The following is a 17,825-nucleotide window of genomic DNA, read 5'->3' as shown; positions in this document are numbered from 1 at the left end:
ACTCTTTAGTTCTGATAAGGAGAGGCCCATGGTCCGACACTACCCTCGGAAGGACGGTGATCCTCGTATCCGCGAAGTTTGACGACCAGCCCTCGTTAATTAGCACCCGATCAAGTCTTTCAAATAATTCCCCTCTTGCCCAGGTGAATGTGGCTCCGTCATGACCAGGATCAAGGAGATGACAATCGCTTATGGCCTCTGCAAAGTCTAGCATTTCGAGCATCTTTGTTCTCGACACCTCTGAGTTACCACCCTTTCTCTTTGTCTTGTTAAGGTAGATGTTAAAGTCCCCACCTACTGCCCATGGTTGTCCCTCCATCCCCTCCGCAATGTTTCGTAGAGATTCCCACAAAGGTACTCTGCCCCTCCTAGAACATTTACCATAAATAATCGAAATGAAAATGGGCTTCTTGAAACTACCTGCACCAATCTGTACATGAAGCACTTGATCGGAATCCACCAGTGCTTCAACCCTCCATTCTCATTCTGCAAATAACCAAATCTTGTTGGCCATATTGCCGCCTTTGAATTCCAGCTTTATTGGCCAGCAAATCTCTGGCATCGGGAGCGTTAATGGTTCGATAATTGCAACAAAAGACAATTTATGGAGTACGATTAAATGATTAAGTACGCTTTGGGTATTGGCATTCGCCATGCCCCGTGCGTTCCAAACCATTAGGTTGTGTGACATGAGAGGTTACACCAACGTTGGGGTTGACGGCCCCTCAGTCAATAGAAACGGTTCAGTCCTTGCGTTCAACTCAGCTACCTCTGCTAAATAGCCCCCCGGTTCGGATTGGCAGAGTGCTCCTTGTTGACCGCCGGGGTCTTCGTCCATAAGCTGGTCAACCCCATCTTCCTCCTCCCCATATTCCTCGTGTTGCAGTTGTTGGAAGGGATTGCTTTGTTCGAAAATCTGCAGTGTTCCTTCCTTACTCCCGGGCTGGTTATCCCCTGCTGATATTCTCTGTGTCACAGTCTCTGTCGTGGCCGAGTATACCCTGTCCCTTGATCTCGCGATATCAGGATTTCTTACCATCAAGTCAGCTTGGTTTGCTGAGTTTGTTCTTGCAAGTTTGCTCTCATCAATAGCCCCCTGTTTGCCTTTCTTTTCTCTACGTCTTTGTTTAATGACGGCCTCGTCCCCCAAGAAGTCTGCAAGCGTCGAGGCCGTTGGCCGAGCTGAGTTGTCGATTCTCCCCTCTCGGCTTACGGTCGGATCATTAGCCTTTCATGGACCTTTTTCTTTCCCAAATCCTTGTCTTCCTCTCGTGCATTAGATGTGCCAGGATCGTGTCCATTTACCCCTCCCCCCTCAAAATGGTTCATCTTCCCTGCTCGGGGTTCATTTTGTCTCCCGTAGGTTGGATATCTCGTAAATCTACCTGGCTTCCCTTCACCTTTACCGAATGTGTGACAGTTCCTACTCCCGTGTCCCACATGTTTACAATCCCTACAACAAAGCAGAATTTTATCCCACTTCAATTTAAGCACCAACTCTTTCCCAAGGATGTCAAGGACCACCTCGTCCGAAGGTGGCTTAGAGATATCAATTTCCACACAAAAGCGTGCGAATGAAAGTCTCATTCTATTGGTTGTGTCGTGATCCAATTGAAGTGGGTTGCCTAGAAGGGATCCAATTGCATAAAGGGCCGAGTCCTCGAACAAGTGAATTGGGACTCCAATAACGTTGCACCACACGACTGCAATAGGGGTCTCAAAGAAAGGATCAAAAGTAAGTGTCCACTTGAACACTCGCATGGGGTAATGGTCGATGAGCCACACCAGTGATCCGTTTGGTCCGTTGAGCATCCTTGCATAATCCTCAATCCCCTCGAACTGAACGATGATATGCTTGGCGTTTATGTAATTCCAGCTGAAGCTCCTCGTGAATCTAGCATTATCGAGCATTTTTTGTACTTGGTTTGAAGATGAGATTGAGTGTGAAAACTTACCTACAATGGCGTGTCCCATCTTCGCCGATAGATAGTTCGTGTCCTCCCCCGAGAAGTGTAGCGAGGGTCTGCCATCACTAATTCCCACACTGCCGATTTTCATGATTTTTTTCGGCTGCAATACAAAAGGATCATTCGGTTTGCGAGGAGTACCACAATTCTTGACTATGCTCGCCGCCGTAGGGCCGTTCATGTTCTGTTTTCCTTGCGGGCCTTGGTTCTTCGATGTTCTGTTGGCTAGTTCCTGCGGTTGCGCATATCTCCTCTCCCTGCGCCGGTACAATGGGTTGTCGGGGTGTACCTGTCTCGTATTTCTGCTGGTTCCATACGTTAGCATTGTGTGCCAATCCCTCAAATCTCGCAGCTAATGTCTTTGTCGTTCCTTGGATCAATGGGGGAAAATTCTTTTCAAAATCAGCTGAGGCCTCCAAGTCCTTTGTCTGGTTCATGTCCACATCTTCAGAAGTTGTGGGATGACTGTTTAACTCTGTGGGGATGGTACTGAGTAGAGGCTGGGAGCTGGCAAGGTCTAGGATATGTCATTTTCAATACTCGAGTCAAATGGGACGTTTTTTATTGACCCACCTAGTACCATTTTAGACTTAACGACTACATTGCTTTCTTTCTCCAGTAGCGAATCTTTCCACTTTTGAGGTTCAAAAGAAGATCCCGTCAAATCTTCGGCTGGCGTAACCTGACCCCCTAGCCCCTCTAGTTGTAGAGTACTTCCAACTCCGTCAACGGTCACCCGCATGCCTCCTGCCGGCGACGAACACCTTTCCGGCGGGTATGTTATGAGTTAAAGGTTACCTATCCCTTCCTCGCTTTTCTCGGTTGTGCTTCCACTATCTTTTCCTCATTCCCTCAGAATTTGTAGGGCATTCTCCGTCGTCTCCGTGTGTTCTGACGAAGCTCCATGTTGTACCTCCCCGCCTGCCCCTGCTATGGTGATTGGTCCTCCATCCTCACCTCCGGCAGCTCCATTTAGCACGTTGAAGAGGTTTCTCTTTGATGTTACCTCTGGTTCCACATCTTCAGGGATAGGAGAGATTGTTGTGTGCTTCCTCACCTGCTTTTGTTCCGGCGTCGGCGAGAATCCGAACCTTTTTTTCCCTGTTCCCTTCATAACAGGTCTCGGTGTGGACTTACGCTTCCTTAGACGTTCACCGATACCTTTTTTTAATTACTTTTTACTTCCGGCCGGTGTGGGATTTGTTTCGCTCTTGGCTGCGAAGACGATCGGAGGGCATTCCGACTCTGGCTCCTCCATATAGCTTGTTCACCAATCAGTTTTCGGTGGGAATTGAGCACCTGTAGGTATTTCGTGATTCCTCTCTCTCGGAATGATCCAGGAGTCCGCGAGCGCCTTCTCGGCAGACTCGTCGGCGGGTAGGCCACCAATGGAACCGTCTGCCCCGTATGAGTTTAGAGAGAGAAACAAGAGGCGATTCTGAGTGCGAGGCTAATCTAGTTAAAGTTCCCTTGAGCAAGTAGTTAATTACTTTTCTGCCTAAGTTAAAATCAGTAGTTAAAAACTCCCAAGAGTAAAGCGTGGCAGCAGCCAACTCCCTCTTCACTACTCACACACTTGATACACTAGCTTCTCTGTGGGATCGGCCCCGAACTTGCCGATTTACTGTTAAAGTAGTGCAAAATTGGGAGTTTATAAATTCATTGGTGGCGTGCGAAAGCGAGATCAACTTGATCAAGTGGCAACGACATTTGCTAACTGATCCATCCGGTTCAGTTATCTCTTCCATATAACTTGAATCAAAAACCGCATTTTCCCAGCCCGTAAATGTGGACTTGTGATCGTGGATGGACGGAGTAATAGTTTAGTTGATGGTACATAGAAGTTGAGTAAGGTCATCACAAGTTTAACATCTTTTGTTTTTATTTGTAGGTAAGTTGAAACGACACCGAAAACGATGTAAAATATAAAGTGGGTAGTGAAATGTGGTCATAAAATAGGACTAATACCAGATATTTGGCATAGGTCTATTCAAACTTGTGATATGTAACTCCCACCAAATATATAATTAGTGAAGAAGAGCTCTACACTCATTTATCTGTCGTTTCTATCTAGTCAATTTTCATATTCATATTTGTATATTGCAATCTATAGTCATTTATAGTCCTTATCATTCATGTAGATAATTAGTGAAGAAGAGCTCAACACTCATTTATCTGTCGTTTCTGTCTAGTCAATTTTCATATTCATATTTGTATATTGCAATTTATAGTCATTTATAGTCCTTATCATTCATGTAGATGGTTGTGGTTAGCATGAAAATTTACAATACATAAGTATCAGAAATAAAACCGAAGACTACGAAAAGCGATGCTCATAAACGCCAAAGTGTTAGGCTGAATTGTAGTAGAACTTAGTATTATTTTTTAATTTTTTGGATGACTAGATGAATTTAAATTTAAAGGTTACGCCACGTAGGACTCTAACTCGAACCTGAGACCTTTGGTCTTAGATATTAACATTTCTACGATTTGATCATCTCACTTTATCACATGCACATAGTAGTACTTACTAAAAAGCATAATTGGAGTCTCGCAGAAACTCTCACATTTCGAATCGCAACAGTCACAAGGAATTTGATAACCAACAATATTCATTGATCTATAATTAAAATTTTAAAAAATACTTCTATCTCATTCAATATGTACGTCTTTCCTTTTTAGTTTATCCAACTCAAGATGTCTACGTTTTATATATGGAAATAAATTTCTCTTTCATCTCTATATTAAAATATTCAACTACTCCACTTTTTTATTTCTATTTACTCTATCTAACAATTTTTCCTAAAATCTTTTGCCACTCAAGAATGTGGATATCTTGAGTGGGATGGAAGAAGTATATAAAGTAATTTGCAAATATGCTTACTAATATTTGACAACAGAAAATATCAAAAAGAATTACAACTACTGGTGTATCCAGGATTTTGGTTCGAGAATGGCATAAATAATTACCTCAACTTAGACTATTTAAAACCCACCGATCCTTTGAACTATAGGCTGTACTTTCCAATATTTAATGGAGAACATAGCGAAGAAAGAGATGTAAAAAAATTAGATAATGAATTTAAAGGCGTGGTGGAATTAGTGGAATGATTTTGGAATGAAGATGGAAACTAAATTAATAGGTATTGAGTGTTAAATAGTTAGAGATTTGAAAGAAAATTTTTATATTGAATTTTGAAATATTTTCTGAAACAAAGATGACAATTTTAGAAATTTGTAAAGAGTTTTGAATTAATATAGGTTAGGTTGGTACCATATGGGGTGATGTATTTTCAATAAAGTCAAGAATGAGATATATAGCTTACATCTAACATGTCAAATAGATCAACGAAATTCAAACCTTAAGCTCATCATGATTAGCCCAAAGATTATTCGGAAAGGGGGAAGTAATGATGAAGCAAAGACTTGCTTTTTTGTTTTTCTTTTTCTTTTAATTTGACCTTACAAGTCTAAATTAAGATTACACAACTCACATCTTATCCGACCGGCATGATTCTCAAATGCAGTATATGAATTTAAAAAAATAGGAGTATTATTTTTGTAGTAGTACATAGGGCTAGGGCTGACAATTTTCGACAAAAATAGGAGTATTATTTTTGTAGTATTATTCTTTTAATTCTTGTAAATTAAGGTTTAAATGGTATAAAAAGGATTTTAATTGTGTAAATTAGGTTGAAAAATAAGGTTTAACCGTGTAATATCAGGTTTTAATCGTGTGATATCAGGTTCGGGTCGTTATCGTGTCGGGTCAACCCATATTATATCGTGTCATTAACGGGTTTGTGTCTGGTGCGGGTCTTGTTCGGATTTGAAGGTAGCAGGTCGGATTCGGGTTAGGCCTTATTGGGTTGGGTCGTTATCGGGTCAACCCAATAACGACCCAATCCTCACGATTTGTCAGCCCTAGTAGTACATTATGTTTTATCCGTCCTATAAAAAAAAGGAATTTCAAAAATAATATTAATTTTGTATCAAAATTAATATAGTCGAATCGAAGAGAGATAGAAATAAAAAGTAATTATGTAGTATAATATTGTTAGTCAAAAATTAAAATCCACCTCATAAAAAAGAATATCTTACCAAAATTAAAGTTGGCTAATTTTATAGGATAAACCAAATTCAAAAAATAATACTATTGTTAAGGACAGAAGGAAGGAGTAATTGAAATGTTTCTTTTGAACTTTAAAATTCATGGTGTTTTAATGAAATAAATAGAGTTAGAAAATAAACGAGATAATAAAATAAATAAATATAAAGAGAATAAAATATGAAAAAATAAATTCTAGTTTTTACAATAAAAAAACAACTCATTTATAATAGAATAATTAAAAAATCAATACGAACTCAACCATTACATAAAGTCAAAATATGTGCATGTGTTGTTGAATAAATAGTAGCCATTTTTCGAGCAGGAAAACTTGCAATTTACAAAATTCGATGAAAAGAAACGTACGTAGTCGGCTGGGACCTTTGATTTATAGTATCTATTTTTTTGAATAAAATAAAATAAAATATCGAAAATATTATTAGTACTATAAAATTACATCGTCCTTCCACGCATGCTACAAAATTACTATAAATACACCCACCATTCTCATTAGTCATTATTCTCTCCCTCACCACACAATCACATATAATCCCCTTTCCTTCACCACAAACACACTCATATTGGCTTGTGATTTCTCCAATTTCATGCATACAGTTTTAATTTTTTGAAGTACGGCGCCATCAAGTATGGAGAGTCCGTAAAGCTCAGGAGGGATAGCGCCACCACCAATTTCGATTCTCGGTCCTCATTGGCGCTATCCATCCAGAGTTTCATGGTTTCTTTTCCCTACTCGAATCTAATGTACATTGACCATAAAACATGATTTTGTAGTCTGATAGGATATACGAAGGTAGGTTGTATGCATTATTTTACTGGTGGGAGGTTGTATGCATTAGAGCCAAGATTAACTGTGGCCACACAAATTAAGTTTGGTATTCAATGTGGTCTTAATTAGTTGTGCAGTTTAGTTATTGAATGTATTTACTGTATTTTGTTATTCATGCTAATATTGACTTTTTTTTTTTTTGGATTGATTAACAAAGGCATTTGCAGGAGCTGCTGCTGGCAGGTGGACCCCCCTTGGGAGTGAGCAATGAATTGTATTAGTACACATGCGATTGTGTCTTTCCGAAACCAACTGTGTTACCCATTCGGACAATAATGAATTGTAGTAGTACTCTTTTTAACGAGCGTTCATCTAATGTAATTATGAATTAATAGTGTATTTAAAGGCACTAATAATTTTGAAGTTGTGTAGTACGAGTATGTTCGAACTTGTAAAGCCATTTACTGGAATTGATTAAATAACGAACATTTTAATTTGGAGTTTATGAATTAGTAGTACTCATTTCATTGCACAAAATACACGTTGAATGTTGACCTTTTGAATTATAGAGATTAATATGTATTATGAACATTTGTAACGTGTATACAATGATAAAATATACTACTCCACAACATTCGTCCCTACGAGAGTATTGTTGTATATGAGTTTTAATGCATAATAATAAAATAAAAGATAGATCATAAAGAAAAGTAATTGAAATATTATTAGTGAAGAACAAGTCTCACCTTATTAGGAAAAAAATATTTTCCAAAATTAAAAAGTGCATACTTTATAAGACGGATAAAAAAGGAAAGAGTGCATATCATTGTTATTGGTTTGTTGCATCAACGCTAATCACACTCGGACGTGGATGCAAATGTTTGTTTTGGTAGTAACTATGTACTGTATTTTTATTTATTTATTTTTATTTTGTGATGATAGAATTTATTGTACAATAATGCACACAAGTTACTAAAAGTGACAATGACACTATCAAACTGCTACTAATAATATTCTTCACCGACGACCAAACATTATAACACCAAATACATTACATATTATCATTATTCTTTTCATACATCCATAATCAAAAATTTTACAATCGGATTTTTACAAAATTCTGTCGATAATTTTGCTAAACATTTTTAATCAGAAAAAATGTACAATAAAATTCAGTTATATAATAAAATAATGAAATGATTCAAATTAGATTTAAAAAATAAATAGTGTTTTACTAAAACTATGTACTACTCTGATATTGTAGGATATATTTACATTATTATTAAATTTCAGTACTAATTATTTGATCAATTCTACAAATATTATATATTCGACGTTCCATAAAAATATGTGCATTTGAAATAATACGTGAATTAATGTATAATTGATAAAGTAAAAGAGAATATAAGAATATTAGTTAAAGTAGTGTTAGAGTGTCCACAACAAGGACGCCGCAGCCGGAAGGGAGTCGAGACGGTGGTAGAAGAGCCGCGAAGGCGGCGAAGATGGGGCGATGGCGGCGGAGGTCGCAGCGCAGCCGCGGCGGCCTACTGCGGGTCGCGAGACTGCCGCGGCAGCGCCGGTCCGATGTTTTATTTTTATTTTTCTTAATTTATTTCTATAAATACACCCTATTCCTCTCATTTTTTACTTCACACATCCACATCCACACTACAATTCCACAACTATATTTTCATCTCTCTAGAATTTTTTTCTCAAAATGCAAAGCCACGACAGTGATTCCCCCTGCACTGGAGAATCTGAGTACCCGAGCAGCGGGTACTACAGTAGCGGGTCTGGTGCCGCGAGCACCAGCACCAGTAACCTTGCCGTCGACGCGGGGGCAACCGCTGGCTATGGGAGTTATTGGTATGGTCATGCTCCCCCTCCATCCCAGCTGTGGAGTGCTCCCCTCCCCCAACCATCCCCGACGTGGAGTGCCACCCCATATGTGGGGTGCCCCTCCCCACGCATCCCAGAAGTGAAGTGACCCTCCATCCCAGACGTGGGTTGCCCCTCATCTCAGATGACTGTGGGTCATACCCAATCGCAGTATGGGGAGTACTGGCCCAACATGGACGAGGTCAACAATCCGCGCACGGATACTACTGCACCCACCATCCTACCCACCCTATCTCTGGCTGATTTTGATACTTTCACATTCTAGCATATGGGTTTGCGTTTGAGTTTGGGGCGGTGGGAGCTCCTTGTACAGCCCTCGTCATCGGCGCCAGTACAAGGACGCGATGAGACTCCGGTAAGGGGCCAGAGAGGCGGAGGCAAGGATATTTTTCTCTCTCTGTCCCATAAGTAATATTAAATAATTATTATTCTCTCTCCGTCCCATAAAAATAAGGATATTTTTCTTTTTTGTCCATTTCATAAAAATATCACATTTCCATTTATGAAAAGTTCTCACAAACTCATTATCCATATACATCAATTTATGTACAACTTATACCACATGGTCCACCATTAAACACTAATAACAATGTGGGTATCACTATCCAATAACACTATTTTAACTCTTGCTATCTCTTTTAGTTTTACCAATCATTAATTTCCATGCCGTCCCAAATATTTTTATTTTTTTTGCCGAAGGGACTAATCATATCTAGTTCGTATTCTTGAGAAAATGTTTGTAGGGATGTGATCAAATCAATAAGTGAAATTCTGTCAAAAATCAAAGCAAATCTCAGTCATTGGATCTTGTGATGTAACCATTAAATTAATGTCACGTGTCATCTAATAATGTAGATTGTGTAGTCTAATAATGTATCTCGGCTAATAATGTAACGCGTTTTAGTCTAATAATGTAGATTGTATAGTCTAATAATGTAGCTCGGCTAATAATGTAACACTTTTAGTGTAATAATGTAGCTCGGATATTATTATCACAACCCTCCAATGTAAGGATCCAAGGGCTTAGATTTGTTTTGATTTTTGACAAGATTTCACTTATTGACAATAGTGCACCCATGTTTGTAATTTGTTTGCAAATTAATTCATGGAGGGAACATATAGTAGTTTTTTGTTTGCAATTTTAATAAAATTAATTCATGGAGGGAACATATAGTAGTTTTTTGTTCGCAAATTTAATAAAAGTAGTTACTCTCTATTACTTTACCCTCTCTTCATTTTTCTATCTTTTTCCTTTTCATTTTATTCTCATTTTACTTAACTCGTTTAAAACAATTTTTCTAAAATCTCGTGCCAAAAAGAAACGCATATACTAAAGAGGGACGAAGAGAGTACTTTTTCTGTACCTTGTTATAGTACTCCCTCCGTTCCATGTTAATAGAGTCATTTTTCTATTTTTGGAAGTGCCAAGGTAATTGAGTCATTTCTCTTTTTAGCAAAAAGTAATTCTTCTTTTTACTTTATTCTCTTACTTTACTCTCTCTTACTTTTTTCATCATCCATTTAACACACTATTCTTAAACTCCGTGCCGAAAAGAAATGCATCTATTAACAAGGAACGGAGGGAGTATCTTTTTACGTTTGGAACTCTGGTTTAGAAACGTGCCCATTTAGTTTTATTTATAGAGACGCAAAAAAAGTTACCAGACCTAATTTTTATGGCTCAATTAAAATGCTACAGGTCCATTTGGTCTTGGATTACAAAGAGACGTATTTTATAAATGTAAACAACTTTTTTTTCAAAATTTCCGACACTAAAGAGGAAAAGGGTAAAAAAAATTAATCATAGCAAAATGTACAAACTGGTTGGAGATAGAATATAACATATGAATAACAATAATAATGTTCAATATATAAATAAACCAATATAATATGGTAATATAAAATTAATATTTATAAAAAAATAATTCCTGAGATAATAACTAATAGACCATCTATAACTATTAGGGTCGAAAATATCCATTGTTTAGGGTGTTTATAAAAAAATGTCCCACGGTTTAATTAAGAGCATCCACAACGCCGCTGTCAGGGAGAGCACTGTCAGTGTTGTCAGCACGGCACGAGCTTGCTCGCTGCCACGTGCGAGCGGCCTCCGCAGTGGCATGATGCACCAGCCCACATGGCGCGACATGGGCTGGCGGTGACGCCCACTCGCCCCTCCACGAATGGACGTCCTTTTAATGCATTTTTTTAAATTCATAAAAAATTAAAAATATTCTTTCATACCTCCTAAAATAGAGCTATTTTATGACATTTTTTCAATTTTTTTTCATTTCTTAAACTGGATTCATCCAAATTAACTATAAATACCCCATTCATCACCCATTTTTTTACATCATACCAAACTATCTCTCACTCATACTTCTTCGTTCAATTATTTTACATCAATTCACAAAATGAATCTGAATAAACATAATCGGTTGAGTTAGGAAGCAAAGCAAGAAGAAAGAGAGTATTATCAACAATACTACGCCGCCTCCCCACCCCCTGCGCAACGAAGAAGAGCCAGTGGCAGACGCTACTTCCATCGTGATCGGGAGGGATCCCACGAAAATTGGATTCCATTTTCGCATGCACAAACACTTATTTATGCGCATCGTAAATACATTGAGCGTCCGTGATGAATACTTCCAGGAACGACCAGACGGAACCAGACGGAACCAGCCATCCAAGTCTCACGGCTTTGCAGAAGTGTACGTCCGCCATCCGACAGCTTGCTACCGGGAAAATGTTAGATATGTTCGACGGGTATTTGCATGTGGGGGAAAGCACTGGACTCGAATGACTCAAGAAGTTTTGCACCAGCGTTCGCCAAGCTATCAACTACTATGATTGCCAAAATTTGCTTTGTCTTCATGAAGCACGTCACGACTTTCTCGGCATGGTTTGCAGCATAGAATGCATGCATTGAAAGTGGAAGAATTATCCATCGACTTGGAGGGGAGCATACCTAAACGGCCACAAAGGCAGCCACCCGACACTCATCGTGGTGGCGGTCGCCAACTATCGCATATGGATTTGGCATGCATATTTCGGTGCGGCCGGATCGAACAATGACTTGAACATGCTCCACTCTACCCCCTCCTCAACCGCAAGCTCTCCCCCGCGAAGAGGTGCGCATCTGTCACTGTGCGAGAGGATAGAAATGAGAACAACGATACACAACACCAAAGCCCACTAACAACTACAAGAAGATCTAATCAAACGTATTTGGGCGAAATTCGGCAACGAGTAGTCGGTTCTTTGCATTAACGCAAATCATCATCATTAGAGAACTCCTTGTGCTTCTTTGCCTCCATTTAATTTTTAGGATTTAAATCATGCAATTAAAATTTTTAGGAATTTGTAATGCCATTTCTGGGTTTTTGAATGATGTTTTATTATTAATGAAATATTTTTAGTAATTGTAGTTTTTAAATTGAATAATAAAATAGTGGGACTCATGAATAATGAGGAGCATGCTCTTGTGGAAGAGCATAGTTGTGGGTGTTGTGCCTTAACTAAGAGCACGGAAATAAAAATTAATAAAAGTGGGACCAAGCTCACACCGTGCTCTTAGCTAAGAGCTGGGTTGTGGATGCTCTAATTACCATCATATTTAGTAACATCATATTAATTTTGGAAATAAACATGGGTACGTTTTTTGATAAAAGCCTTAAATGATAGGACATCATTTGGGGTGTTAGAGCATCCACAACGGTGGACGGACGACATCCGTCCGTCCGTGCCGCTGGCAAGGACGAGCTCTTAGCTACGAGCATGTCCGTGCCAACGGCAAGAGCACGAGGCGTCGACGTGGCATGCTCTGATCGGCCCGTTGATTTATCATTTTTTATTATTTTTTTAAAAAAATTGAAAAAATCTGAAAAATTCAAAATTAATAAAAATATATTTTCCCACTTCCTAATAAAATATATCCATTTTTTCCAAATTTTTAATTTATTTTTTTCATTATTTTTACCCCAAAATTCATACTTTCATCTATAAATAGTCTCATTTCAAACACAAAAAAATGACACTATACCAAACAACTCTCTCAATCTCAAATTTTAGGATTTTAATTATGTAATTTTAATTTTTAGGAGTCTAATTATGTAATTTTTAATTTTTAGTATTTTAATGTAATTTTTAATTTTTAGGATTTTAATTATGTCGTTTTTATTTTATTTGTCATTTGTAATATTATTTAGGTTTTTTTAATGAATTTTAATATTATGAAAATGTTTTTGTTTAATTGAATTTTAAATTGAATAGTGCTCGTCCTTGCGGAAGAGCACAGCTGTGGGTGTTGTGCTCTTGCCAGAGAGCATGCAGAAAAAGTGGGTCCGGGCCCACAATCGTGCTCGCTGGCAAGAGCACGGTTGTGGATGCTCTTAACCCAGAATTTGAAACAATATTTTTATGTAAACGTCCCAAACAAATGGACATTTTCGACCCTTTACCCTCTAGAAATTAATGAGTGTTATTTTTGTAAGGTGCGTGGACATACAAAATTCAGCACTAAACCAAATACTAGTTCTTTCAATATTCAGATATATTCCACCATTTGAATCCCAAACTCATACCTATATAACTGCTAAATCCTTCATCACATATTAAACATGGCATTTGGTATTGCTGCGTAGCACCATCTCCACCACCTATTGATCATTCATGCAAATCACTATTGTGGCTCATACTCCAACAACTACTCGTTGATTATGGGAGTGTCACCATACACATGCTCGACTAAATGCACCAATGGCTATAGTTCATTTCGATTCCCAACAGTCGCAAGATCACCGGATAATAAAACTCATAGCACCATACCGAAAAGGCTGAAATCGCCTGTTGAAGAAATGGGATCGATGATTCGAATTAGAATCCGCTATCCCATGTTACTCAGTGTCTTCGGTAGTTAACTTTTTTATGTTGATTTTAGTGCATAAGTCTCTTAGACCATCTCCAATGGTACACTAAAACCTAAAATAGGATATGTAATTAGCTCCAATAGTACTCCGAAACCAATCTCATTTTTGGTTTTAGGGAAAAAAATTCATATCTTTAGGTTTACACTAAACTCAAACCGAAAAGTTTTTCAAATTTTGTGAATAAAAAAGGCATAATATAGAGAATATTCTTTTAAGTTTGAGTGTAGTATAAATGATTGGAGTAAAATCATATTTGATGTGACATTTATACTAAAATGAGTTTGAGTTTAGTATAAATTGTTGGAGATGCTCTTAGGCATGTGGTTACGAACTCAATGTCCCACATCAATTGTGAGAGCAATTAGTGTGGTTTATTATAAACTAAATGGGTTCTCTCTCCTGACAGACTAGTCTTTATGTTTAGTCTATAACATTGGTGTTTTCATTAAAAGCTCAAACGTCTTGTAGTGGTGGCATGTAGATAATAGTCGTGACCAACATGTACATTTGGGACTGACTCGAAGTGGTGGTGGGCTAAAGAACTTGATGTGACGATGCACAATTAATTAGCTCTAAAAATAGTTGCAAGTACAAATGGTAGATCTAGTATAGCCAAAATAAGCACACGGTATCGAACACAGGGAATAGTTCTACAAATTTTCTACCACATACTCGTCCTCATATACTATTTGGAGAAACGGGATTTGGTTGGATTTTTTACTAAGTAAAGCAATTAAACAAGTAAACAGAGCAATTAAATGAAAGCAGTAAGCAGATTGATTGAGAAAATAGCGAAAACAAGGAAATTCCAGGGATAATATTTCATTACTTTAGTTGAATTGAAACACAATTAAGATATCCAAACAACGGCTTCAGGGTTACTAGGGTGAGCCGCTTAATTACCGGCATTGACCGTACATCGTTGATTACTAGCATTAAGATTGTTAGTCTTACTCAATAACTTCAAATAGATTAATTAGACCTTTAAAAAGCCTTCACTCTTAGGTTTACCTTTGTTGGATATTAACTATAGTTTCATCAGTTCTAATCTAACACATGGATCCTCTTTCGATTCTCACACATGCCATTAAATCATATAAGTTGTGTCCCGCAACTCGAAGCATTATAATTGAACGAAGTTAATTTAAGTCGTGGATATCAAAATAGGAATCAAATAAATATAAATAGTTACTTTCAAATCCCTAAAATTCAGCAAATTAGTCAACTATAGACGATGTAACAAAATCCATTATCAAATATCAAGTATGAAAACATTAAAAGCAATAAAGATAAAACCCAATGGATGAATCTTGAAGTCTTCGACCTTCTCTTCTTGTCTTTGCTCCAAACTCTAAGTGATGGATGATTATGGAATGGAATGATGGATCTCTTGGAGAGCAAATTCTCAAAAATAAGTCCGGCTCTATGATTCACTAACTTTTAGTACTTCAACTACTTGAAAGTAGTATAGCAAGGTAGGAATTGTATGGCTAAGGGTAAGCACATGAATATTAAACACATGAAATAAGTTCTTGTAAAAATCATGGATTAAATATGCCCGGTCAATGGATTTTGACCAAATAATAAATGTGACGAGACATTTAATTTTGTGAAATTAAATGACATAGCGTCGATCTATATTTTACGTAGGTAAATGTAGTATATTCACTTTCTCAAATCCGATTTCCGGTGAGTGAGAAATAGTGGATTAAAGTTGGGCATAATTAGCTTTTAATTAAAGCTTGGAGATGGAGCTTAGGGAATAATTAACTAGTGTTAAGTATCCCACATTGAAGGATTAACACATCTTTAATGTGTATAAATTAAGTGACTTTATGTTACTTAATAATTATAGTGGACCAAGATGGGTGAAAGAGCCCACACGCGCGCACACGCGCGCGCCGCCGCCGCCGCCCGCCTGCCCGTGCCCGGTGCACGTGCTCGTGCTCGTGCTCGTGCTCGTGCTCGTGTTCGCGGTCGCGGGCCTCGGGCCCGATCTCGATCTTGATCTTGGACTTGGACTTGGACTTGGACTTGGATCTTGGCAATTGGTCTTTGGGTGGTCTTTGGGCTTGGTGCTTGGCCCAAACTATTCTTTTTGGACCACCGCCGAGTCAGCAATCCAAGTGGCTTGACACGTCGTCAAGCGAGGCACAGTCACGGTTGCCACGTGAGAAATCCACACGCTCCACACACGGGTGGCACATTCCAGCCACACGCCTGTAACCGACGTCGGTTACGTTTTTGCCATGATGAGCCTTCAATGGCTGGTTGACCCTGCATGGTGGTTGGCCTATAAATAGGCTAGCCATACCACTGCATTAGGACACACACATCTACAAGCATCTGCATAAGCTCTCTCCCTCTCTCTGCATTGTCCTTCTGTCGAAGCTCTGCCCTCTCCTTCATCCAGTTCGCCGGAGCTCTACTGATTGCGGTGCTGCATCAATAGAGACGTAGCCGTTTTACCTTTGGGGACGACACGCCAAACCGAAGAGCACTACCGGGGCGTATCTCGTCTTGCGGGAAGAGGCCTCCTCGACTCGGCTTTCATACTGGTTTAGTTGTTTCGATTTCTATTGTAATTTCTTTAGTTCAGTTTCTCCTTTTCTTTCTTTTGGGTTGTATTACGCCCGGTTTTGTTATCTTGTAATCCCAGAAACCAACAATCGCAAGACGAGATAACTTGCCTTTGAAGGAATTTGGACTTCTAAACTGAACTAAAACTTCCGAAACATTAACACCTTTTGCTGGAGATGTCGACGGAATCCAACACCGCTGCTGCCAACGCCACCGCCGCCATTCCCTCCACCATGGCGACCACTGGACCGGTCAACACTTCATCGATTCCCTCGATGATGCCAACTCCCGGCTTCCCAGCCGCTTCATCCTCTGTCCCTTGGGTTTGGGACAACCCTTTCGGGGCGTCCACTGGTTCCACCTTTGGTGGTTCGGTTGGTTCCACTTTTAGTGGTTCCTTCTTGTCCTTTAACGGATCGAGTGCTGGGGCCTTCGGGTCTCACACGAATGCTGGGACCTTCGGGTCTCATGCGGGTGCTAGTCCCTTCGGGGCTGGTACGACCATGGCGGGCTCTATGCCCAACATGAATGGTGGGGGCTCTATGCCCAACCATGTTGTTGGCTCCTTCGGGGGCAACGGAATTGGTTCCTTCCAAGGACCAACTGCGGCACCTTTGGCACCAAGAATGATGCCACCTGCCGAGAACCCACCAAAGTTTGGAGGATCTGACTTCAAGCGGTGGTATCAAAAGATGTTGTTCTATTTGACAACATTGGGCGTCGCCAACTTCCTCACGGAGAACGAGCCGCCCGCGCCAAGCGACCAAGAGACTAGGCTCGAAGTCATGGCGGAGTATGAAGCTTGGAGAAAAGGGGATTATCTATGTAAAAACTTTATTTTAAGTGCATTAGATTATAGCCTCTATAATGTATACTCCAATGTAACCACATCTAAACAAATGTGGGAAAGCCTAGAGAAGAAATATAGCATAGACAATGCTGCAGGGACTGAACAGGTTGTAGCATCCAAGTTTATGGACTACAAGATGGTCGACTCTCGACCCATCATGGAGCAAGTCCAAGAGCTCCAAATGATCATCCACTCCTTAGTGGCTGAAGGGATGACCTTGCCCGATAAATTCCTAAGGTGCACGATCATTGACAAGCTCCCTCCAAGTTGGAAGGACTTCAAGAGTTATCTCAAGCACAAGCGAAAGCAGATGACCCTTGAAGACTTGATCGTGAAGTTGCGCATTGAGGCCGACGTGCGCAAAAGTGATCAAAAGGCTAAGGGCTTCACCCCAAATGAAGCCAAAGCCAATCTGTTGGAGCGGGGCGGTCCCTCTAACAAACGCCCTCGCCCAAACCGTCCAAATGACAAAGGGAAGGGAAAGCAGCCGGCAGCCCACGTCGTTGAGAAGGAGTTCAAGGACTGGGATGAGAACGACCTCATTGCAGTGGTCACTGAAGAGGTTAACCTTGTTGATAACAAGGGAGGCTGGTACATCGACACCGGCGCTACTGCTCATGTTTGCGCCGACAGGAGCAAGTTTGCCTCCTACACTGCTGTTGAAGGGAGGAAGATCAACATGGGGAATCAAGCATCGTCCGAA

General features: G+C 39.6%; 1 long non-coding RNA gene across 1 annotated transcript; it reads left to right on the top strand.

Annotated features, from left to right (window-relative positions):
• Positions 1–6,458: 6,458 nt before the first annotated feature.
• On the top strand, positions 6,459–7,367 carry LOC121798007. The gene is made up of 2 exons (XR_006049997.1): positions 6,459–6,886; positions 7,080–7,367. It is a non-coding gene; the product is annotated as an uncharacterized LOC121798007 (long non-coding RNA).
• Positions 7,368–17,825: the final 10,458 nt, after the last annotated feature.

Source organism: Salvia splendens, chromosome 1 (assembly GCF_004379255.2).
Source record: "Salvia splendens isolate huo1 chromosome 1, SspV2, whole genome shotgun sequence".
NCBI classification, from domain to species: Eukaryota; Viridiplantae; Streptophyta; class Magnoliopsida; order Lamiales; family Lamiaceae; genus Salvia; species Salvia splendens.
This window is presented reverse-complemented; position numbering and strand designations above follow the sequence as displayed.